The sequence below is a fragment of the Podarcis erhardii genome, assembly GCF_964252035.2.
Source record: "Podarcis erhardii genome assembly, chromosome: 16".
Taxonomy (NCBI): domain Eukaryota; kingdom Metazoa; phylum Chordata; class Lepidosauria; order Squamata; family Lacertidae; genus Podarcis; species Podarcis erhardii.
Window position 1 is genome coordinate 16,099,351 of NC_138514.1, and position 16,877 is coordinate 16,116,227.

Consider the following 16,877-nt stretch of genomic DNA (forward strand, 5'->3'; position numbering starts at 1 on the left):
CAGAGTTTTTATCATACGTCTCCTTTGTACATTCAGCAGAGTTGTTTGTTTCAGAATTCAAGGTCATAAATACTTTGCTCAGAGCCATACTCTGCTCTTGCAGGATTCCCACGAGAAAGAACATTTTTTCTATCTCCGCCAGTAATTTTCCCTCTGCAGCCATTGTAATGTCACTAATTCCCCCTAGGGGGCTTTCAGTTATTTAGTAGTTCTTTTCCAATAATCTGTTACTTTGTTATAATCACTACTTTGTTTCCAATCGCCTCAGTTCAAATGTATCACCTTTAATTCAGAGAGTTGTTAAATAACAAAATTCTTTACTTTGTCCGCCCGTTTGACAGCTTCTTTGACAGCTGTCAAACTCCTTTCACTTCTTCCTCCGGCACCCAAATAGGACACTCCCGGGTTTTGGGGGGGGGATTACACACAAAGTTCCAAAGTTCCTCCCTTTCTCTCCAGCATGAAATCTTCTTCTATCAAATTTGTGAAAAACTTTTAAATCATCAAAACAGTATTCATTCCGCCTTAATTCTCCGTTCCTTGCTTTAAATCGTCTATAAGTAAAGGGGGTGCGGACTTCCCTTTAACACATCCCCCGGTCGTGCCGAATTCAAAGGATAAAAATTTTTTAAAGTCCAAATTCCACTACTCACGGGTCCTTTGTTATCCAGTCCAAATTTTGGGAAGAAAGTCAGCGCTCTCCGGCCATGGCTTGCGGCTTCGCTCTACTGAAGTAGCGGTCTACTCTCAGCACCACGCCACTCTCCGTACCCTCTCCGTAGCCTTTAAAAAGGCTCTTCGTGGGTCGGGGAGGGCGCTTAAGGTGCCCACCGAGTCACCAAGTCCGCAGGCTTCCGCGCCTGCGGTTTCTGAGGGTCCCCGTGTCGCCGGCACGGCAAGACCCGTCTTCAGCAGAGCCGATTCCCTCCGGAGCTCGGAGGGAATCCGCCATTAGCCGTTCGCGCTAACCCGGAAGTCCTGATCACCGAAGAATTGATGCTTTTGAATTATGGTGCTGGAGGAGACTCTTGAGAGTCCCATGGACTGCAAGAAGATCAAACCTACCCATTCTTAAGGAAATCAGCCCTGAGTGCTCACTGGAAGGACAGATCCTGAAGCTGAGGCTCCAAGACTTTGGCCACCTCATGAGAAGAGAAGACTCCATGGAAAAGACCCTGATGTTGGGAAAGATTGAGGGCACAAGGAGAAGGGGACAACAGAGGACGAGATGGTTGGACAGTGTTCTCGAAGCTACCAGCATGAGTTTGACCAAACTGCAGGAGGCAGTGGAAGACAGGAGTGCCTGGCGTGCTCTGGTCCATGGGGTCACGAAGAGTCGGACAAGACTAAATGACTAAACAACAACAAAGCATGTAACTCATTCAATCATAACATTTTTCATCAATGTCAGCATTATTACAGAAACCATTGCAGTATCATGGACCCACTGTCAGGATCTTATTATCAGTTTCATTATCTGGCCCTGGTCTAAATGTATTCAACTTTTAAACCAGGGCTAGATAGATAGATAGATTTGTTGTTGTTTAGTCATGTCCGACTCTTTGGGATAGATAGATAGATAGATAGATAGATAGATAGATAGATAGAGCTTTTTTCTGGGGGGACATAGGGGTACACATTCCCCTAAACATTTTGTGAATCTTTGCACTTTTGTCCATTTACTGTATTTATTTTTTTCCAATTTTAACTATAAAATGGTGATTTTCTTGAGTCAAAATGAGAGTACCCCTAAACATTTTTTTTTTGAAAAGAAGCACTGGATAGAGATGATAGATAGATAGATAGATAGATAGATAGATAGATAGATGATAGATAGATAGATAGATAGATGATAGATAGATAGATAGATGATAGACTGATGTATTCTCCATCAACAGACAAAAAAAATAAATCCAGGGCAAAGCCAAGTACTGCCTGAATGCAAACTACAATTGGATGATCTCTGTCAGGCATAGGCAACCTAAGGCCCGGGGGCCGGATGTGGCTCAATCACCTTCTCAATCCAGTCTGCGGACAGTCCGGGAATCAGCGTGTTGTTACATGAGTAGAATGTGTGCTTTTATTTAAAATGCATCTCTGGGTTATTTGTGGGGCATAGGAATTCGTTCATTTTTTTTTCTTTTTTCAAAATATATTCCGGCCCACCACATGGTCTGAGGGACGATGGACTGGCCTACAGCTGAAAAGGTTGCTGACCCCTGATCTCTGTGCAACTGCCTCCTTTTTTTCTGGCTGGGAAACAAAGGCACTCAATGGTCAGCTGCCTGGTGCCTTGATTCCCAGAAAGAGAAGGTGACTGAGTCAGGAACCTAAGAGCGCAAGGGAACATGGGTACCATCTCATTGGGTGGTTTAAGATACAGGAACTGGGCCTTTAGTGTCGTGCAAGTATTTTTGTCAGCCAGAACTCACCAGAACTCCTCAGATGGGCAACGTTGCCATGATAAAAGAAAAAGGGAAGCATTCATGATGAGTTTTGGTACCTCTTTTTCCTAGAAAAATAGCACTGGTGTGGTGGCACCTGTCACAGAATCATGGAACTGTAGAGTTGCAAGCAACTCCAGGGTCCTCTGCAATGCATGAATCTCAGCTGAGCATCCAGGAGTAGATGACCATCCAACCTCTGCTTAAAAACCTCCAAGGAAGGAGAGCCCACCACCTCCCAAGGGAGTCCGTTCCACGGTCGAACAGCTCATTGTCAGAAAGTTCTTACTGATGTTTAGTCAGAATCTTCTTTCTTGTCACTTGAAGCCATTGGTTCAGATCCTAGCTTCCAGAGCAGGAGAAAACAACCTCCACAAGACAGCCATTTAGATAGTTGAAGATAGCCATCATATCTCCTCTCAGTCTCCTCTTTTCCAAGCTAAACATACCCAACTCCCTCAATCGTTCCTCATAAGACTTGGTTTCATAGCTGTCAATGTTTCCCCTTTTTTAAGGGAAATTCCCTTATTCCGAATAGGATTCCTCACAAGAAAAGGGACAAGTTGACAGCTATGCTTGGTTTCCAGACCCTTAATCATCTTGATCACCCTCCTCTGCACACATTCCATCTCATCAATATCCTTCATAAATTGTGGCACCCAGAACTGGACACAGTACCAGGGCCATCTTTAACAGATGCGGCGCCGGGGTGCAAATATCCGCCCAGGGCCCCCAAATTACCACGGATGGGGGGGGGAAGCTGCGCACTGCCAGCCATCGGGGGGCGCAACTCTCCCCCATGCCGCTGCAGGAGAGCAATCCCCGCAGAGGCTTGGGAGGGAAGCTGCACCACGCCGACCAAGCCTCCGTGAGAGGAGAGCACAGCCTAAGCCTCTGCGGGGATCACTCTCCTCCTGCAGAGGCTTAGGAAGGAAGCTACATGCCCACCAGCCGTATACAGTAATTGGCGGGGCACAGCTTCCATCCTAAGCCTCTGCGGGGATCGCTCTCCTCCCGCGGAGGCTTGGGAGGCAAACTGCATGTCTGCCAGCCATATGATTGGCGGGGCGCAGCTGGCAGGTGTGCAGGGAAAGGGGAGGCCACCTGCAAAGCCGCGCAGCTCCCCCACTCTCTGGGGCACCCCTGAGAGGTCGGCGCCCTGGCGCGACGCACCACTAAGCCCTATGGGAAAGAGGCTCTGCACAGTACTCCAGGCGTGGTCTGAGACAAAGGCAGAATAGTCCTGTTACATATCAGACAGACACCATCTCCAGTGCCTTTTCCATGCCTGTTGAATACCGTCTTTTCTTCCAAAACCTTTTAAGTGCAATTTTTTATTATTATTGCTGTCAGCATCTGTAATGGATTTGAAATTGTTTTTGTACATCTTTATACTGCTGATTCGTTTATTGTCAAATTGTTCCTGGGTGCTGACAGCAGGGAAATTAGCATTTTACCTTTCACAAATACATTAAATATTTGTATTTGTTAGTTGGAGTCCACAGTGAATTGCTCACTTTTGCCTTCTTTCTATTTTCAGATCCTTTCTTTTCCAAAATGACTTTATTTACAATTTCTTGAAATTGCTTCTGTATTTTGGGTGGGTGAGATATTCTGCACATCTCTTTTGCGCAAATGTTATACAAGTGAAATCTGCAGTGCAGTGGGAATGGGTTTGATGGGCTCAAGCTCACTGAGTAAGTATTACCTGGCGTGTGAAAAGGGACCGCAGTGTAACCAATAACTAAGACATGTTTGCTAATCATACACTACAGAGATGCAAATTTTTTAAAAACCAAATGAGGGTATTTGATTTGGAAGATGTGCTTTGTTCTGGAAAATAGATTATCTCTCCATTCCTAATTATCTCCGATCCTTTTCTCTCTTTTAGTAATTTTATGCACCCGTGCACAGGAAATGTATATTATTATGGAGACCAATTTCTCTGTGAAAGGACCTATTCGCTAAGTGATAATTTGGCAGATGTGGGGCATAAACAAAAAAATAACCAGGGGAGTGGAAGCAATTTCAGAAACTGAGGACAAAGAGGGCGAGAAAAATACCTATTAGCCAAAGAATGGAGGGAAATTGCTGCAGGACCTAGTCATGGCCCATAAAAGAAACCACAACAACCCAAAGCAACAGATATATTGAGCTCTTTCCCAGTCTTCATTTTCACTGGAATTGTTTTTATATGCTTAAATTATTTTATTCCTTGTGCACTGGCCACCCTGGGCTCATTTGGGAGGTAGGGTGAGATATTAATATAGTGAATAAAGCAACTCCTGCAGCAGGAGGAGAGGTCCATCAATGGCTATTAGGCAAGAGGGCCATATGGAACCTGCATCCTCAGAAGCAGTCTATCTCTGAATACCAGTTGTTAAGAAGATATAGAAGAAAGCAATTGCTTGTGGGCTTCCTGGGGCTTCTGGTTGACTGTTGTAGGAAATGAAACTGGATGCGGGACTCATAATTTGTCCTTTTTCTTGTTCTTCTTTTTGAATTATGGTGCTGGAGGAGATTCTTGAGAGTCCCATGGACTGCAAGAAGATCAAACCTACCCATTCTTAAGGAAATCAGCCCTGAGTGCTCACTGGAAGGACAGATCCTGAAGCTGAGGCTCCAATACTTTGGCCACCTCATGAGAAGAGAAGACTCCCTGGAAAAGACCCTGGTGTTGGGAAAGATGGAGGGCACAAGGAGAAGGGGACGACAGAGGACGAGATGGTTGGGCAGTGTTCTCGGAGCTACCAGCATGAGTTTGACCAAAGTGCAGGAGGCAGTGGAAGACAGGAGTGCCTGGCGTGCTCTGGTCCATGGGGTCACAAAGAGTCGGACACGACTAAACGACTAAACAACAACAACAAAAATGTACACAGATATCTTTATGTAATCATCAGAGATGCGCAGCAACCACAAAAGTTGCCTTGCATCTGTAGCATTTGGAGTCGGCCAGATCTGCTTCAGACCTGCTCTGTATCATTCGTGTTTGATTTGTTATTCAGGGATCTGATCTATTAAATCCAAAGCCTTGTTTCACCCCCATCAACTATAATGGGAAAACTAAAATAGGTATAACATTGTTTCCCTTTTGCATAAGTGAGTGAAATTTGCAGGCAATCAAGTCACTCTAGAGTGGGTTAAACCTGGCAAATTTCAGGAAGATCCATCTAGGTGAGTTTCAGCAGGGAACTTTTAAAATGTATTTAAAAATTTAAAAAGCATCTAACTTTGTCATTTTTCTGCTGGAACTGAATGAAAATTGTAGGCATTGTTACTCCTTCTGAAAGAATATAGTGTGCCAAATTTAAAAAAGGAAGGTGTAGTCAGTCTTCTTCAATGACTGACGTTACCATTTTGGGTGGGAAAATACAAATTTCCTTAGCTTCCTTAGTTTTTCTGTTGGCAATCAGTTTGAAAATTGGGGTGTGGGGAGCATGAGGGAGTTGCCCCAGTAAGTAACCTGTTGAGATTCAGAAAATTAGGTTCAGAGACTATTATGTTCAGTGAGTTTACCTTTGTTGTAAGAAAGTGGAAAAGTTGTCTTTTTCTCCTCACTCCCCACTCCCTGGAAATACCCGAGAGAAAGAAGATTTGTAGTTTTTTCTTAGGAAAAACAATGACTGTGCTAGAAGCAGGCCGTCCCAGTAGTCTAACTCCACCACTTATGTCCTGGTCTCACAGTCAAAACTCTGAGGAAAATGATGACATAGGAAAAGACATAAGTTGATTCACCCCCCAAATCACTGTTTCTGGAGTACACTGGAGAAATAACCCTTTGATTAAATGGTAGACCTGTCCATCAAAATAAAATATTCTATTCCCCCCCTCAATTTTTAAAATTTGATTTTACATATTAACTATTTCAATCATACCACAACACATTCCAAAAAACCCCCAACACAACAAGATTTCCACAAATCTCTGGACTTCCCTCCTCCCCCTCCATGGGTCTCATTGTTAAATCTTTTCTTCTGCATCTTTTTTATGATAATCCATTTTTTTATATTTCCATTGTTTCCCTAGTTCTTGTTACATTACAAGTGTTGTTATAACCCTGCTAACAATTTTAACTGTTTACAGTGGTCTCTGGGGTAAATTATAAAATTTCCCCATTCTTTATTAAAGATTTGGTCTTCCTGGTTCCTGATTTTTCCGGTCAATTTTGCCATTTCAGCATAGTCCATCAACTTGATCTGCCATTCTTCTCTTTTTTTTTATAAAATATTTATTAGGGTTTTTTATAAAAGAAATACAAAGATAATAAACAGCATTGCTTTGTTTTAACAAAATTTCATAACTTCTTTGGACTTCCTCACGTCTCCCGCTCCCACTTACATCGTTAATAAATTTTTTCAAGCAAATTATCATCTTATTTGCAAATTTATAACCACTCAATTCAATACAGTGTAACAATTCTCCAACAAATTTTTGTTTCTCTTAATCTCATTTATCGTCAATTTCCGATCCAATTTAGTGATGGCCAATTATTTATAACCAAGCATCCTTATTAACATTCCTCTAAATCACAATATTTTTGTAGATAAATCTTAAATTTCTTCCAATCTTCTTCAATCCTTTCTTCTCCCAGGTCTCGAATTCTGCCAGTCATCTCCGCCAGTTGCATATAGTCCATCAGCTGCATCTGCCATTCTTCCAGTGTGGGTAGATCTTGAGTTTTCCAGTTCTTAGCGATGAGTATCCTTGCTGCCGTTGTTGCATACATAAAGAATGTTCTATCCTTCTTTAACACCTTCTGGCTGACAATACCCAGAAGGAAGGCCTCTGGTTTCTTAGTGAAGGTATACTTAAATACCTTTTTCAGCTCATTATATATCATTTCCCAGAAGACCTTCACTTTAGGGCAGGTCCACCAGAGGTGAAAGAATGTTCCTTCATTTTCTTTACATTTCCAACATTTATTATCAGACAAATGGTATATTTTGGCAAGTTTAACTGGGGTCATGTACCATCTGTATATCATTTTCATTACATTTTCCTTTAAAGCATTACATGCAGTGAAGTTCAGCCCAGTGGTCCACAACCTTTCCCAGTCCTCAAACATAATGTTATGCCCAATATCCTGTGCCCATTTTATCATAGCCGATTTAACCATTTCGTCTTGTGTATTCCATTTCAACAGCAAGTTATACATTCTTGAAAGTACCTTAGCCTTAGGTTCTAACAGCTCTGTTTCCAACTTCGATTTCTCCACCTGGAACCCTAACTTTTTGTCATTTTTAAACACTTCTTTAATCTGAGCGTAATGTAACCAGTCTCGCACTTTATCCTTCATTTTCTCCAAACTCTGCAATTTCCAATTATTTCCATCTTTTTCTAATATTTCCCAATATTTTGGCCAGTCGGCTTCCATATTGGGTCTTTTTCGGGCCTTAGCTTCCAGAGGTGAAAGCCACCTTGGAGTTTTATTTTCCAATAAGTCTTTGTATTTTGTCCAGACATGATCTGCCATTCTTCTCTGGTAACAAAATATTATCCCACCTCTCTACCACTCCCTTCTCTTGTAAACCCACTCACCCCACAAATTTTGAGCACTTCCCTGGCCAAGTAGGTTCCATTTCTCAGGGTGAGAAGGAAGCTGTACATTTGTTGTTGTTGTTGTTGTTGTTGTTGTTGTTGTTGTTGTTGTTGTTGTTATTGTTATTTTATTAAAACTGAGGCAATAGAGATACTTGGAAGACTGAGCACTTCCTAATGCACCTGGACATGTCTTGGTAATGCACAAACCAAGAATGTGAGAATCTACCTCAAATCACCCTAGTTCAGTTCATTATTTGGGGTGCTCACAGAGCTGATCACACACCCCTGGAAACCAGCATCCAGAAACATATCTAGGCGAAGCATTTAGACACCCAGTGAGATGATGGCCTCTAGTATGCGTTTGTTGGCTGGGGCTGGTAGGAGTTGTAGTTCAAAGCATAGATAGCACCTGGTTGTAGAAGGCTGGCTTATGCTCTCTAGCCTAATCTGCGTCTGCAAAACAAAGACAGCACTTTGCTGCTCAAGTGAGCCCAACAGTGCATGAACTGTAAATGTAATTACTTACCAGCTCATGCAAATATTGCTTGTTTCACATAACTTGTGTCCAGAGTACCATCCCTCCCCTTGTTCTCCTCGCGCCTCATGCAGCCATTGCTAATTAGCAGGTTGATTTCCTTCATGCCTTTTGCTGAGAGAAAGAGAGAGGAACGGAGAGCTTAAATGAATCTTCAACCATCCCGCCCGATGTATGTCTTTTCTTCCCCTTTTGGAAAACTGACAACAGCAGAGCAGCTTGGAACTCCCCAAAAGCGTGCTCAGACACTCTGCAACTGGTTTGGAATCAGACTTTATAGCCTTCTATGATAAGGGCTAATTAGGACATTGTCAGCTCTTGATTTATTGCCAAGATCCAGACTAGAATGGGAAGAGATGTTGGCCAGCTTAATAATTTTTTCTTTTGCTTTTCATGACTGATTTGGACGCTCTGCTCCTTCCTCCCACCTCCCTAAACAGCATTGTCCCCATGTTCTCTCATTATCTGGCGCCTCCCTCTGCCCTCAAATGCTGGTGCTTTTCAAAGCTGAAAAGCTGTGGCAAGGTATCTTGCTTGATTCAAATTGCCAAAAGCATTGGCTGTCCTCTTTCAGGAACAAAGGGGCTGATCCACTTTGCACATAGACCTCCTGCTCCTACAAAGAGCTTAGACAGTACCAAATGCTGGCACCTCTAATGGCAGCTGCTGCAAAATGATTGTGAAGCAGTGGAGCCTAAGCTCAAGAATTTGCTTAGGTGGTCTAAGATGAGATGCTGATCTCTTCACTTCTGTTCCTCTTCTGCAATATGATGGAAGTATTGCTGGACTTCCTTGCAGGGTGGCTGTGATCACTGTTATAAGAAAAACTGTTCCCTTTCCCTTATGGCGTATTCCAGAGTCCTAAAGTGGGTTCCCTATTGGTAGGAGAAAATAACAGAGACCAACCAGAGAATATTGAGTATATTGAGCTAGTAAGCCTGATGTTTATTAAAGGAACTGTTGCAACAGGGTCACCACTCATCACACGCAGGAGGGAGGAGAACCCTGAACTATGTTGCACAAGCCCTTATGTAGACTTTTGAAATTGCCCGCCCTGTAGCCCAAGAACACCCCCCACCAAAAAAAAATCATACATACATCACAGAAGGAGGCAGTCTACAGCAGAAATCCTGCCTGTCAGGATACCTGATAATGGTCACTGATTGCATTACCTGGGCAGCCTGGCCATTCCTTTGGGATGGTTAATACTTTAGTTCCTGAATCCAGGTCACAGCCTCACCCTATTCATACACTAATATGCCCTGGAGACAGGATTTGCAAGCAAAAAGACAATGGGAAGGCGTTCCCCATTTGCCTCCATTACTGTAGAGGAATATTTGAGGTCACTGGGAGAGCCAAAATGGCTTCAGGATTGCTCTCCTGTATTATTTCAGACACATGGTTCATATATTTAGAAGTGTGTGCCTTTACGAATATTTATTCTACGTTTGAGACCTTAAAATTCTTATAACGTCATGATCGTTTTACTGTGCAACTGCTGTTCTCAGGTGTCTTGGGGGAGGAGCTGTGCTTTAAATGTAAGATATGGTTGTGACCTTTGTCTCCCTCTTCCAAAAATGTGACAAATTGCTGCTGCAGCTTCTCTCTCACTCTCTCTTTCAGTTACAGATAGGTAGCCGTGTTGGTCTGCCATGGTCAAAACCAAATAAAAAAATTTTTCTTTCCAGTAGCACCTTAAAGACCAACTGAGTTAGTTCTAGGTATGAGCTTTCGTGTGCATGCACACTTCTTCAGATACACCAGAGATTCTTCAGATACTCTCTCTTTCACACGCACACGCACACAAACACACACATACACACACACACAGGGAAGGGGAGAAAAAGTCCACCCCCTCTCCTCCAGTGAAGAGGTGTTATCAAGCTCCCATTTAATCCCATACAGAGATCCCCAGCTGTCTTCAAAAGCCTTAGCTCTCACTCAGCCAACCCTTCTGGGCTATTAACCAGCTACCTGCCTAGGTCAGCCCCATCTCAGCTCATGCCCTGAGCACACTCAGCAAAAGAGGCTGGAAAATGGCACCATACAAATTGACTAGCAGTTTCTTTAAAAAAAATAGCCCCTAGTGTAGCAATAAGATTATAGCTCATTTATCCTCTTGGGCAGAGCAAAGTAATTCTGTGGCTTGCAGAAGGCCATGAAGCAAGATGATGAAGAAGCTACTTTGCACAGTCCTGTTTCTCGTTTAGGCGGCAGATAAGGCAAAAGTAGCCTTAAGAGCTGGAGGCAGCACATGAAGGAGCACAACTGAACTCAAAGGCAGCCTTAATTTTAGATGTCTGCCTATTATCAAGATACATTCAGCTCCGCACAAAAGAGACAGTGGCCACAGGGTGAGAGATGCTTTCCTCTTTATCTAAATCCAGGAAAGTCCCAGGGCTTTGCCTGCAAGTGTTCCGCAGAGCTAATTTAATCTTTGCTTGTCTCTCCAAGAGAGGTTCCCAAAAATGTTCAGGCCACGCCCCTCTAATTCCATAAACTCATCTTCAGTGCCCCCTACCCTACTCTATAAAAAGCATTATTCAGAACAGTGGTTTGCATGACCCATTAAGGGAGATAATAACACAATGCAATTCAAGACAGTAACAATCAGTAACAATTTAGCTGCTAGATCACTTTTTTTATAAACACTGTATTAGGTTAAGTTTAGGATAAGTAGAATAACTACGTTATAAGATTTTCTCCCCCCCGCCCCAGTGTATCTTACAGTGACTATTCTTTTCACAGCTTATTTTACCTTGTGCACTTATAGTTTTATACTGGGTGCAAAGATTCCTTTCTATCTTTCAATAAAGTATGTAAAAAAGACAGTAGTGATTAATTGCACATTAATTCAAAATCCAATGAAAATGATTTAGTTCAATTAATTCAACAAAATTGATGAACTTGACCCAGTGATACCGTATTTTCAAAGTCTGATAGTTATTTACACCACCAGAGCCCCCACCCTTGCCTCTTAGTGCCCCACTAGAAAATACCACTGCTCTCTCCCCCCCAGGAAACACCTTGGGAACCACCTTTAAGACACCACCCCTGAATGTTCCCTGAAACTTACATGGATGTAAGTTAAGGAATGGCTAGGTCTGCAGTACTCTTGCACCTATTTGGAAGTAGATTTCATCCAGCAAAGTGGGACATTTTTGAGTGATAACTATGCATTGGATTGGGCTGTCAATAGCTTTCCAGAAACAAAGGATGGCAGCTACTGAACAAAAACAATGTTTCTACACAAGATTTGGAAAACAAATATCCACACTATTTGGTTTGCTGGGTCATAAATATTCATACTTTGAAAAAACACATCGCAGCGAGCTCAGGTAGTTGGAGATTATAAAATAGGCAAAATGATGGGCTCAGTGTATGCTCGTGGCAAAGTGCATGATGATATTTCCTAGACTATATCATGTATGATGACAAGCTAGTTCCCGGATCCAGTAAGATGCCCACAAAAACAATCACACTAAATGAGTTGGGCAATTTAAATTATTTAACCTCAAGAAGTCAGATGTCTTCATCATTGTTCCTTCTTTTCCATTGGAGAAGAAAACTGAGTAATTCAGAATTTTATTTGGCTAAATAATTCAGCTTTGTGGGTTGTTTGTTTTCAAGTGATTATGTGTATTTGATGTTCACATCCAATCGGCTATTCTTTTCAGTTGCATTATCCTTATTTTGTCTTTGTCATTAGACGCCCAAGTAACCTCAGCAGCTAAGGCCTGTCCCAGAGGCTCCAGCTGTCAGGCTTTGGGGAATCTGCTTCCTCCCCAGTGGCAGTAAATGAGCAGATCAAACGTAAGGAAAGTCTTACCAGTTAGCTTCTTTAATAAACACAGTGAGAGACAAAAGAAAGCGTTTCCCTGTTATGGCGGTGCTCCTAATTGAGATGTACCCCCTCCGTCCCTATTAATCTATGTCATTCCTATGTTTTGTAATCTGAGTTTGTACCCTCTGCACTTTCTGTTCTAACACTCCCTGAGCTCTCTTTGTCCCTGGGGATGGGGGGGGGGAGGGGGAGGAATGCTGTCCAGAGACTGTGAATCTGTTAACTCTCTCTCTTCCAGTGTTTCTTCTGCTAGCTGCTCCCCATCCAGTATTTCCCAGCTTCTGCCTTCTGAACTAGGCCCCTCTGCAAACCACTGTTCCAAATCTATACTGTCCTCCTGCTCCTGGGAAGATTCAGGGTCAGGGGGAGGGGGCTGCTCCCACCATTCCTCCTCAGTGCAGCCCTCCTCAGCACAGTCCCTGATAGCAGCTAACTCAGAGCAGAGCTGCTAGATGGGGACAGATGGCTAACAGCACATGGCATCATTGCTCAAACAACTACAATGACTGTCCATAGGTTGCTCGGGCAGGTTGAAGACTTTTGTGTTGGTATTGAAAGCCCTGAGCTACTGAGCTACAACATAGATGGTATTTAACACCTGAAAGAATAGCAAAAATGAATAAAAATTGTAGCAATGTCTGCTGGCGATGCAATACTGGAAAAGGTACTATGATACATATATGGTGGAATTGTTTAAACATCAAACAATTTTGGGAAATAATATATAACGAAATGAAAAAAATGTTTAGATATTCATTTAGGAAAACACCAGAAGGTTTTCTATTGGGAATAGTACCAGGAAGCCTAGAGGAAGAAGACAATACCTTATATTTATACGCAACAGTAGCCGCAAGGCTATTGATTGTGAAAAACTGGAAAAGTGGTATTGTACTGACAAAAATAGAGTGGCTTGCCAAATTATTGGACTACTACAATATATCCAAAATAATGGGAGAAATTGGAAGGATCTCAAAAGAGAAGATAGATAGGGACTGGAAGGTGTTTAAAAGATACTTGCAAAATCATATCGAAAAATCAGAACTCCTATTAGAATAAACAAGTTCCGTTTCAAATACTGAAATACTAAATAAGATGGATAACAATGTGTAATAGAAAAAGAAGTATGAAATTAGGCTAAAGGTGTGTGAAAGAAAGTAATAGAAGTGGAAAGAAATTGCAATTGAGTAGATTGGAAGTCTAACACAAAGGTAGGGTGGTGGATGGTGATGGGAAAAGGAATTATTTGTGGGATTGAGTGAAAGTATGTTTGAACACTTTTAAGGATTGTATGAAATGTATGTTTGTATGCTTGTATATCTGTAATATATGAACTATTTTAACAATAAAAAATTATTATAAAATAAAAAATTAAAAAAGAAAGAAAGTCCTGAGCTTCTTGGATTGAGAAATTCCTGAGCCCTCATAGCCCAGCTTGATCACTAAGACCTTCTGGAGGAAGTCTACCAGTTGTCTCCCATGTTACAGAGGCCCAAGTGACCTCATCTAGAGGTCAGGCATTTAATGTCCCATGCCACAGTGCACTCTTCCAGCAGAGATGTGGCAGGCATCCCCCATCTTTTTACTTGCAGGCTTCTCCATAACCTCCAATATTTCTCCGATGAAAATAGGGATGTCCTAATGACCAAACTGCGGGAGGCAGTGGAAGACAGGAGTGTCTGGCGTGCTCTGGTCCATGGGGTCACAAAGAATCGGACACAACTAAATGACTAAACGACAAACAATGAAAAGCAGTACATTCCAGGATCAAATCAGAAACCAGGATGGCTTCTGTAAATCTGGGACTGTCCCTGGAAAATAGGGACTCTTGGAGGGTCTGCTTCCCTTGATGACCTTTCTATGCTAACAATCCTTTTGCATTTGTTTAATTAACTGTCACTTTAACAGTTATTTGCATTGCTTTTAGTGGTGTTCTGAGTTTTACTTTTGTTCACTGCCCTGCTATTTTACGATAAGGTACAGAAATACTTTTATAAATGCACAAATAAACTGCAAATAACTTTTCTCACCTGAAGCCGTCCAAAGAGAAAAGAACCAGTCTGACCCAATTCTGAAATACTTGCCCCAAAGTACCATCTGCAGCACACTCTGTGCTGTCCGCTTCACACCAGCTGGGCTCTGTCTGTCTGCAGAAGCTGAAGGAGGCAAACTTACTAACTCCCTAAGTCTCTCAACTAATTTTTTTTCCAAGTCTCTACCTCAGCATCCAAATACCAGGGGGGTCAGACTTTTGCCTCCCTCCAATTCTGTCAAAAAAACAAGCAAGGAGACCATTTTTATATGCAGAGTTTAACCTTCCGAGGCAGGCAGGCTTTGTTCAGCAAACCTTGCACTGGAGAAAGAAGCCTAAAAAATGCCACAGGCAAAAAAGAGAGAAGAAGTTTTTGCTCAATTTACTGGAAATGGAGTGCTGCCACCTCTCGGGAAGCTAATCCTGTGATTTCAAATCCCAGAACTTCCTAAACATTTTCAGGCACCTTGCAAATGATGGTTTTATTGCGCGACATGTTTGCAAATGTGGTGTGTCCAGCGGGGAGTCCAAACTTTTCACCTCCACAATCAATGTACCTAAGTAGAAGACATCTGGTGGAGAATGCAAGGGTAAGAATTGCAGAGTGCCGTGCCACGGGTCTGCCACAATCGTACCCTCCAACTACCACATGACACTCTCTGTCACCTGTGGCCAGTAAATGTCTGCCTGTGATGGCCTGGGAATCTGATTCAGAGGCTGAACCTGAGGAATCCCAGCCTGCACAGGAGTCCCCGCCTCCAGGGCCGGCTGAGCCAGGGCAGGGGCTTGAACCTGAAGGGCCCTCGCCTGTGCCGGATCCTCAGGAGCTGGCTCCAGAGGTGATCGAGGACCCATCACCTGCAGGTGCTCCTCTCCCAGCCCTGTCAGGGGAAGGTGAGGCTGCCTCTGGGTCCAGTAACCCTCCAGCCTCTCCTGAGCTGCAGAGGCTCAGGGCAGAGAGGCAGAGGGAACTAAGTTCTCGCAGAAGGAGTGCTTGCCTCCAGACCAGGAGAGGCGAGTCACCTGTGGACCGGGGCTGCCCTATGCCTCAGAGGAGATAAAGGCCAGCCCGCCCAGTCCCAGGTTGCGGGAGCAACATCATTGGTTACCTGTTCGTGCCAGCACCCTGTCCTGCTTTCTTCCAGAGTTCCTGACCACCCCGACTCCCTGCCTTGGACCCCGCTTCAGCCTCAGACTGGACACGGACCTTGCCGCACGGTAACCCCCCCCCCCCGGACCAGCACACTGCCATTTTCCACCAGCTCCATCAGGCCTCTTCTCCCTCGACTGTCATCTGGGAGCAGCATTAGAGAGATGGGAAGCAGGGCTCACTCCCATCAGCTCTGCTGCTGCCTCCATCAGGCCTCCTCATGTTCTACTGCCATCTGGCTTAAGCAGGGGAGATATGAGACAGCGCTTATTCTACCAGCTTTGCCAAAAGCCCCGTACCACCAAGCACACCCTACTCCTGAAATGTGCCAGCTGGTCATCATAAGAATATTTAGTTTTCAAGTTTATACATTTCACTAATTTTACAATCAATTTAACATTTCAAAATTTGAATTCCTTCCCCCTCTTTCTGTGGTTCCTTAAATTTATTTTTTAATGCCTTCAGCATATCCAAATTCATTTAACTTGCTCGTTTAATTACCTACTGTAAATATATACTCTTTATAAAGCTGCAGGTTATTACAATAATCCTCCGAATGTTTTTATCTGTTTACAATTTATCTGTAAATATTCAATAAGCCATTTCCATTCTTTTATAAACAGTTTGTTATTCTGATTTCTTACTCTACTTTTCCAGTAAGTTTTGCCATTTCTGAATATTCCATATGTTTTTGTATCTATTCTTCCTTTGCTGCTTCTATCCACTTTTGGGCAAGTAACATTCTTGCTGCTGTGGTAGCATACATAAATAAATTTCTATACAATTTGGGTAATTCTGTCCTAAAAGAAAAGCGTTTGGTTTTTTTTTTAATAAAAGTTATTTTATACATCCTTTTTAATTCATTGTATATCATTTCACAGTAAGCTTTAACCTCACTACATATGTTAAAGAGAACCTTCTTTCTCTTTACATTTCCAACACTTGATTTAGACTTATACATTTTTGCCAGTTTACTCGGTGTTATATACCATCAATATATCATTTTCATATAATTTTCGCTTAAACCATAACATGCTGTAAATTTTATATCCATATTCTACAATTGTTCCCATGCATCCATATCTATATGATGACTGATATCTATTGCCCAATGTATCGTTGAGAATTTTAATTTGTCTCCCATTACAGTAATATTTTATACATTTTAGGCAAGACTTTTACATTACATTCCAACAGGTCTCTCTCCAGTTGTAATATTTGTTCCCTAGACCAGTGTTTCCCAACCGGTGTTCCGCGGCACACTAGTGTGCCGCCGGACGTTGCCTAGTGTGCCGTGGGAGGGAGGCGGGCGAGTCGGGCTAATCCTCCGACGA